A 9198-nucleotide genomic window follows, 5' to 3' on the forward strand; every position below is an offset into this window, starting at 1 on the left:
GCTTTCAGACCGTCTCTGCAACGTCTGTGCTAATCAACAGCCTGTTACATCCTCTGCCTACTGTCTCTTCTTACTCTTGTGTTGCAACAGCTGACTCTATGTCATGCCTGCAAATTTCCTAATTTCATCACACCATCTAATTCTCTGCCGTTCTCAACTGTGCTTCCCTTCTCTTGGCACCATTTCTGCTGTACTAACAGACCATCGTTTATCTGCTCTACATATTTACGACTTCATTTATTCTTAATCTCAATATTAGTAATTGTAGATCTTCCGTCACTGACCTACACACGACAATTTTGAAGTTTCAGTACCGTAAGAAGACTTTGTTTAAGGGACCAATTGTGCAAACAAGTAAATTGGTCACTGTTGAAACAGCTGATGTACTCTTGAATATGCGCCAAAGTGACTTTGTACGATAAGCAGATGATAGCTATGCATTTTGTTAAGGTGGTCAGTATAATTTTCCCTACTCTAAATGTTACCTCTTATATTTTCATTTCATTGTTCGATACACAGTGCTTAGTTTTTTCTCAAGGTTCTTTGTTCCAAGTTTATGCCACATACGTGAGTACCTGTAGGATAGTGGCAGTATTTTTAAAAATCAGTGGTAAGCTGTCAGCCACAAAGCAGGAGTGCCTGCAAAATGCACCTAACCCATTTATGTTCTTCAGATTTCCTTCTCCTGATGTGGCCCCCTCTGACTTATTGGCCCAGAGGCTCAATGTCAAGAGGTTTCAGAGGCTCAGTGTTAATGACGAACTCATTAAGGGGGGACGTGCCTTTGAAAATCAACTTCCTTATTTCTTCATGGATTTTGATGAAAATTTGCACAAATGTTTAGAATGTCTCTCTGATGTTTCCATAAAAGTTTCAGTGATACCTTGAGAACATTTTATTAAATCTGATTCAGCAGAATGTTTCAACCTCGAACTTTGTAGAGAGCCTGGGGAACTTAAAAAACGTGATAGAAGGCTTGTTAAGTACTGACTGCATAGCTAAATGCACGCTGAAGGTCGTGACATTCTTGCTTTTTTTTTATCAACACAAATTTTTTGGAGTGTCATTTTTTATGTTATCGTCGTATCAAGCACACTTTCGGGGTGAACGAATAGCCACATCATAAATTTATAAAGTGTCAAGGCCCAAAAGCAAGAATGTCACGACCTGCACTGTAGCCCAAGGAACAAGACAAAAAAAAAAAAACAGTCAGAATAGGCCAAACGGTAACAAAGAAATCAGCTCCGCAAACTGAGCAGAAAGGCAAAAACACAGTTTTGAGAAAAAGGCCTTCAAAGTTTTGCCTTGCCTCCACTCTTCTAAAATGCACCAGGATTGTATTCCTTGGTGTCCTTAGCACAGCAGGGCTTCTTGGGCATGTGGCCTTTCATCTGATGTTTTTTCGATGCCTTTTTTTTTTCCGTAGGGCATCCTTTTCTGCAGCTCTTTGAAGGGAATGCTTTCCTGGCTTCAAGCCAAGTGAGGCACAAAACTGTCTGTATGCACGAAGCGTTCCGGCGTTGTACTTGCAGACTGCCTCATTGACAGCTGTCTCCGCTGCGATCAATGAAGCATTTTGCTCTTTTGGTAGAATTGCCCAAATGACAGAGTGGAGACTCTCGGCTGCATTCCGAGTCTTCTTGTCTTGGCAACGGCTGAGTAGCTGAGGATCCGAGAGGCGTTGATACACAGGCAGCAACGCAGCTGAAACATGTGTTGCCAATTTGTACTTGTGTTCTGGCGGAGCTTTACCTTCAGCTTCTGCAGCCCGGTGTCTGCACCAGATCAGGGGTCCTGGAGGGCAGAGCTCATAATGAGGGTCTTTATCTGTTGAAGTGATATGATAGAAGATTGCCATTATGGCCCTTTGCATATCATCTGCTTCACTATTGTTACGTATGGCCATGCCATAATAATTGGTGAGCTTTTTGATTAGGTCTTGGGTCAGGCCACCCTTCCCTCCGATTGGTTTACTTCTGCTTTTTGAGACAAGTGTTCACAAGGCTGTACCTATCCTCTTTTTCATGTGATTGATAAAGTCCTCTTTGTTCAATGTAATGAAGCCATAAGCCTTGTCTTCACAAAGGGCCTGGAAAGTACGGCTATCCCCATCACAAACAATAGATGTGTAGCGGAGGTCATTCCTTTCCAGTGACCTTCTGAACAAGATCAACGCTGCCTCGACCTCCATTCGGCTCGAGTTTGCATCGGTGTTCTTTTTGCACACGTGATTCTCTCTCCATTCACTGTAGCCTTCATCGTTTACTTTCGGCCCAAGTGTGCATCCATGGCATCTGTTTGAGAGCACAACGCAGTCAAGCACCAGACCAGTGTAATATTCAATTATTGTGCCCACACCAATATGGGATGCATGACCACATGTCATCCATGTCCCGTCGTAGACTACCATCACATTTTTTGTGAATGCCAGGTCCAACCTGGCAAATTTATTTAATAACTATTTTGTGCAGTGTGGTGATTATTTTCCAGTGTTTGAATTTTCAAGATTCATGCCCCCTAGTAACCAATCTACTTTCTTTCTTGAGGCCGTTAGCGAAGAACAAGTTCGGTCTGTTTTTATGTCTCTTCAAAACAGCTCTAGTTGTGACGTTGAAGGTATGCAAATTCGACCTCTTAAACATATTATGGATCTTATCGCACCGATTCTTACCCATATATTTAACCTTTGTTTTTCAAGTGCCGTTTTCCCACAAAGAATGCAGGTGGCTAAGGTTACAGTATTGTTCAAGAAAGGTGATCGAAATGACATCAAGAATTATCGCCCTATCTCAGTGTTGCCAATATTTTCAAAGGGTTTAGAAAAGATTATTCATGAGCGCCTTTCAATTTTTTTTCAGAAATATTACCTTTTAACCCCAGCTCAATTTGGATTTAGAAAGCATAGGTCTACGGAACTAGCCTTGATAGAACAAAAAGAGTTTATTTTATCACAGTTTTCAAGTAAGATGGTTGTACTGGGCCTGTACATTGACTTCACGAAAGCATTTGACTGCATTGTTCATTCCATTTTACTCAAAAAACTTGAATTGTATGGCGTGCGTGGCCATTGCTGGAATCTTATAAAATTTTACCTTGGCTACCGGCGGCAGTATGTTCAAATAGGTGAGCACTGTTCCGACCAAAAACCGATTGCAAGAGGAGTGCCTCAAGGCAGCATTCTTGGACCTTTTCTTTTTAATATCTACATAAATGATCTGGTAAATATATGCGCTGAAGCCAAATATATATTGTACGCCGACGATGCCAGCATATGACTGTGAGCAAATCAGCTATATAGCAAACTCCGCCCTTGTAAAACTTCTGGAATGGTCTGTAGCAAATCAGTTAGAGGTTAACACCAACAAAACTAAGGCTGTGCTATTTAGACCGAAATCAAAGCAGGTAAATATGAACGTAGATCTTATCTATGGCACCAGAATAATGGAAATAGTAAGTAGTATTAAAATTCTTGGGGTCACGTTTTCGCAAAATATGCTGTGGGATATTCATGTAGATTCTGTTTGCACTAAACTGTCAAGTGTCGTTGGTATTTTATCCAGATGTAGGTCTATATTACCTTTCAGCGTAAAAAAGCCGATATATTATTCTCTTTTTTACTCTCACCTCTCTTACTGCTTTTTGGTATGGGGATCTACCACAGTAACAAACTTAACAAAGGTGTACGTCCTACAAGAAAAGATAATTAGGCTTATTTTTGATGTCCCCTGCAATTCTCATACACATACTCTGTTCATTAAAGCAGATATAATGCCTGTCTGGAAATTGTTTAGCTATAGACTAATTGTTGCCTTTAAGTGCGAATTAAAAGAAAATCGAAATTTCTTTCGCAACCTAGCCAAGCTAGAAATAAAGCCTACATCCTATACTATACGTCAGTCTGACTACTGGAAGATGGTCACTTCCCGTGCTAACTATTCTATGGGTACACTATCGTATATTTTGCCTAAACTTCTTAATGATTTGAATAAATGTGGAATTGATTTAGGTCGCACTAAAGTTCGTGAACTGCGCCATGTGATATGTCATGTTTTTGAACAATTCTAATATTGATTCCTTGTGATACATTAAATCGAATCAATTTTGCGTTTCTGTATGTTTGTATTCCTGTATGTTTCATGTATGCTCCTGTACTGCCTTGTAGAGGGGACCGTGGGCTCTAGTCAAGCTGTTCAGCAGCTTTTACCCACGGCCCCTCCATCGTTTTGATGGAAATAAAGCTTATTATTATTATTATTATTTGGCTGTAAACTTTTCGCATGGCTGCCACAGCATCAGAAAAGAGACTTGCCACAGCCATCTCACCAGCAGGCCTGAATTTTGATTCCAGATGTCTTTGGAATGTCTCATGGTGCAAGCCTCTGTGTGAAACGTTCATTACTGACCAAAAGTCAGTCAGTGCAGTTGCCCCTCTGCCGATGGTTTTAATTGCTTGCATTGCATGCATATTCAGGTCAAAAGCCTTACCACCCTCTACTCGTGGCGATGACCATTCACTTGTAACAATGCCGCAGGCATTGCAGGTCAGTAGCATTCGTGCAGCCAATACAAGCCTTGTTCCCAAATGAACAGTCAGTCCCGGCTGAGAGCCTTCTTGGCCCAAGGCATTCTTGTACAAAGCATTCAATGCTGTGACCTGCACAACCAAAAACTCATCTGTCAGCTCCACACTGGCACAACTTCCTCTCTCACCTGTGAGCTTCATTTTCCTCTCAGTCGCCGAAACAGAACTGAGTGATGCTTGCACTGTCTCGGCTTGCCCACGAGAAGCTTCTATCGATATGTAATGCGGTTCCAAGTGAGCCTGAATTGTACTGCCGAATTTCGACTACGTTTCATCCACGCACAAGGTGCTTGGTCGCGGGTCTGAGTCGTCGGCGCGTGAGGTGCTTGGTTGGATCTGAGACGTCGGCGCCTTAAGTGCTTGGGCGCGGGTCCGAGATGTCGGCGAGCAAGATACGTTGTTGTGGGTCCGAGACGTCGGCGCGCAAGATACGTCGTCGCGGGTCCGAGTCGTCGGCACGCTAGGTGCTTGGTTGTGGGTCCGCGGCATCCATACATTGAGGGAAGTGCTCCTGTGTGTCCACGATGTCCGCGCCGCAGTGAACATCAGCAGAATCAGCACTGGAAGCTGTTGGGGATGCTTTACTTTTGGGCATCGGAGACTTGCAACTTACGGCTGCCAAATTGATGCGAAGTTTTGTATTACTTCTTGCACCGTCGCTGATCCATGATCACAGCCGAGATCCAACGCGGAACTACACCACAGAGCTTCGAAGCCGCTACCGAAACTATGGAGAGGCTTGTGATACGGGCGATGGAGAACGTAGCTGCGGGAAGAGCAGACGACGCGCGGCACTTCGCCCGCCGTTGCTAGGGGCAACCGCTCCGGAGACCAACGGGGCCGCGCACCGCTGTCACGTGGCGCGCGCCGCCAATCAGGAACCTCCGCGAGACCTCGAAACGTGTGCCTTTTCTACGTTTGTTTTCGCTCGAAGGAGGCCGGGAAGGTGGCAGATGAAGCTGAAGAAATGCTCTTTCTGTTGCGACCAAGATGGCGGCGCTCGGTTGTGCCCTTACGGAAATATTGTGGCTTGAAAAACACCGTCTTTTTGTGATTTCCGCAAAACTTCTCGTCACCATGGCTGATACAACAATTTTTTTAAAGCACTTCTAAGCGGTTTTCAGGGAAGATATTTTGGAATCAGGTAGAGAAAGGGTTATAAAAACTGAGAATGTGATTTTCGAAAAATCAGTTTTTCGGTCATTTTTCGCGATGCGAAAGCCGCACCCCTCCTTAATTCACTAGGTTAATGAACACAGCTTTAATCATTGCCGCTCAGAGTCCTAAATTACCAATAGCCTACAGATAAATGACAGTAAATATTGGCAACGAGACAGTTTCCTAACCCTTACCATTTTTATCTAGTTTCCCTTTAGATTTTTTGCCATCCTAGGGACAAAATCATGTATTAACATGGCTACATATATGAATAATTATGGCCAGTACTTTTTTACTTTCAGGTCAGTCTAACGCGTGTTGAGCAGCTGTGCGAAATCGATGAAAAGCAGAGCCCCAAGCTTGCCCCGCGTTTAAAGCTTAAGCATTTAAACCCCAGTCATTATGACAAAATGAACGTCACCACAGCAATTTAAGCACAGAACTAGAGCCCTTGAAGATGCCGGTTATGACAGAAAATGTTGTGCCAGACGAGCAGGAATCACTAGAGTAGCTGGCAGAGTAGATTGCTCAAAGTGTCAGTGAAAAGCATGGACTCTGTGACCATTGCAAAAGCACATTGGTTGAAGCTGACACCACTCGGGCTGGCTCGCTTTTGCAGTTAAAGGACTATGTACCCAACAAATCGTCCTTGTGCTTGCCATCTGCTTCTGTCATGTCCCTCTTAGAATGCACAGAAACCTATTACAGAAAAAATGAAGCTTCACTTGTAGGAGGAAAACTTCAGCTAAAATGCATTGTTGATTTGAATGCAGCAATTGAGCCTGCATTTTCAGCACTTCCTACATGGGTTGCAATGCGGGCTTGTTGGCAACGCATCAAGGGGTGTACGGTAGCGCGATTAAAAGACGGGACAAAAGAAGACACACAGAAACACACACAGCGCTAACTAGTTAGCGCTGTGTGTTCCTGTGTCTCTTCTTTTGTCCCATCCTTTAATCGTGCTACCGTACACCTCTTGAAAACTTCCCACATGCCACGATGTTGCCACTAAGGTTGTGCAGCAGTTTTTGTTGTGCAGGCTACACGTCAGCTTGCGCAAAAAGAATGAAGAAATGCAGAAGAAAGCACCACAACAACCAAAATATGCATCAGAAAGTGTGGCCTTGTGTGCGCCTATCAGTAATGTAAAGTAAGATGTCTAAAAAGGACACTAAAGAGGAACTACTTTGGAAACATTAGTAAATTAGCCTTATACCATAACAAATGCCACTCTTGCCGCAAAAAGGGGCTTGGTAAGCCAGGAAAGCTGCCTTGCTAATCCTGTACTAGCTTGCTGTGACAGCATCTGCTAGGGCCTAGTTAATGTTTCATTTTTAAAGATGGACTACCATTGTGTTCTAAAACATTCAACTTAAGAAGCTTAAAGGACATTTACTGCACCACAACGAACCGAATCTGAGAAAATCCTTCGAAATCTGTGACACCACAATGTTTTGATGTGGAAATCAGATGGAACTTAGATCTCCACTTTCCTCTCTAATAACCTATTAGAGATACATAAACAAATGTAGAGATTTGACAGAATACTTTGTTAGTAAAAATTCAGTTAGTGTTTCTCTTTAGTGTCCTTTAGGTTTCTGTGGTCTTGCGAAAAGTTTATTTTCAGAAGGTTTATATAACACTGCTTGCTCTTAAGAACCCTTGTTCATACCGTATAGTGCGGTATCAAAGTGTAGTTTATCAGCTGGAGCTTACTATGTAAAACATGTGAGTGTTGCTTAAGTTTTCAAAAGCAAAGTGCGGGCTCAGATGTGGATTTTCATTTCCTAGATTTTTGTCTTCCCCAGAGTAGAATGTGGCAAAAATTTCAGGTGAAGTAATAGTCTTTATTTTTTGAGTGTGATGCTGCTTACCAAGACTAGCGGAAGTCTCATTGCTAGCAATTGAAAAGGCAGTATCACCATATTTTGCCGATGTATTACGAGTATGTCTATTTGCACTAGTCATAGATTTCCTGGCAGTTTTATTTGTGTACTGTAGAAATACATATAACCTGGAGGGTGTACTAACTGTTCAGTTCCAGCTCATGACTTGGCAGAGTTGAAAATGAATAAACTTACATAGTTAAAATAGAGTATGTATATTTCCACTAGTCATAGTAGCTTTCCTGGTGCACTGTAGAAATACATATTACCTGGATGTGTACTAGCTGTTCAGTGCCTGCTTGTGACATGGCAGAGGTGAAAATGTGTAAACTTATTTTCATAACACGTTTGCATGTGACATTTGAAAATCCTATGTATAGACTAAGATATGTATTTGCTCTAGTCACAGTAGCTTTCCTGGAAATTTAATTTCTCTACTGTACAAATGAGTAATAACTTGGAGGGTGTACCTCAAGGTTATTCAGTGCCTACTTTTGACATGACACAGTGCAAATGTATAAAGTTTTTTTTTTCATAAAATGTTGAACATTTTTTATTGTGCATGTCCTTGATCACTGAAACATACGTGGTTATTCATAGTACAAAATCCTAATGGCATGTTCCTTAAATAGTCTATTGGTGTATCAATAGAACTTCCAGACTTGCACTGCGCCAGTGTTTTTTAAAAGCATGATTCTGCAGTTCAAGTAATACAGAAAGTGCAGCAAAAGCTGGAGACTTGCATAACAATAGTTGAATAAGGGAAGCCTCAACTCGAGCCAGCATTTAGGCAAGGGTACTTTTTTCTTTAGGACGCTGACGAAGAACCTCCATCTCCCCTTATTGAAACATTGACTCTAGGCTGCGGCTTCTCTTGTTTGGCCACAATTAACTCTGCACTTGTAAAGCTAAAATAAACACAGCCGTTGGGCTCGATTGATGTTTCCTTCTTCAAATGCCTGCTGTTGTGTGAAAAATTGGTGTTGCAATAAAGACTATTTCTACAGTGGCGTATGTTAGTATTAAATATCTTATTTGCCTCCACATCGTACTTTGTGATTGCATGATTTTCTGAAGAAGCCAATTTTTGCTAACAGCACTAAGCCAGTTGGAGACAAATTGAAGAGTATTATACAGCGAGGTTGCAGAATTGATTGCAAGCTCACTATAGCACAATTTTGAATGCTTACCAATTACCAACAGCTATTACACCTCAATAAATAGCCTAATATATCTTTTTTATGGCGAGAGTGCAGTGATAGACTATTGTTTACAAATATAAGTGCTTAATAGTCTGTTACGATTGCGTTTTTGAAAGCTAGTTTAACCATCACTTCACAACTTCTTTTTCGAAAATATTTTTTTTTTCTCGTGTTAATGGTCTAATTCCAATAAAGAGTCTGCGGTAAAAGGAGCATGATTGACAAAAAATATATAGAGGCAGTTTTTGAGGAGAACCGTATCACTGTTAAGTACTGACAACATTAAGAACAAACAAGACAGCATTCCCTAACACAGTAAAACTTCTGAAAGTGCACTACAAGTTAACGTTATCAAAGGCACAAAAATGCT

The 9198-nt window shown here is 41.8% G+C and overlaps 1 pseudogene; it reads right to left on the minus strand.

Annotated features, from left to right (window-relative positions):
* Positions 1–952: 952 nt before the first annotated feature.
* Positions 953–7934, minus strand: LOC140216579 (uncharacterized; annotated as a pseudogene).
* Between the last annotated feature and the right edge of the window lie 1264 nt (positions 7935–9198).

This window comes from Dermacentor andersoni, chromosome 3 (genome assembly GCF_023375885.2).
Source record: "Dermacentor andersoni chromosome 3, qqDerAnde1_hic_scaffold, whole genome shotgun sequence".
NCBI lineage: Eukaryota > Metazoa > Arthropoda > Arachnida > Ixodida > Ixodidae > Dermacentor > Dermacentor andersoni.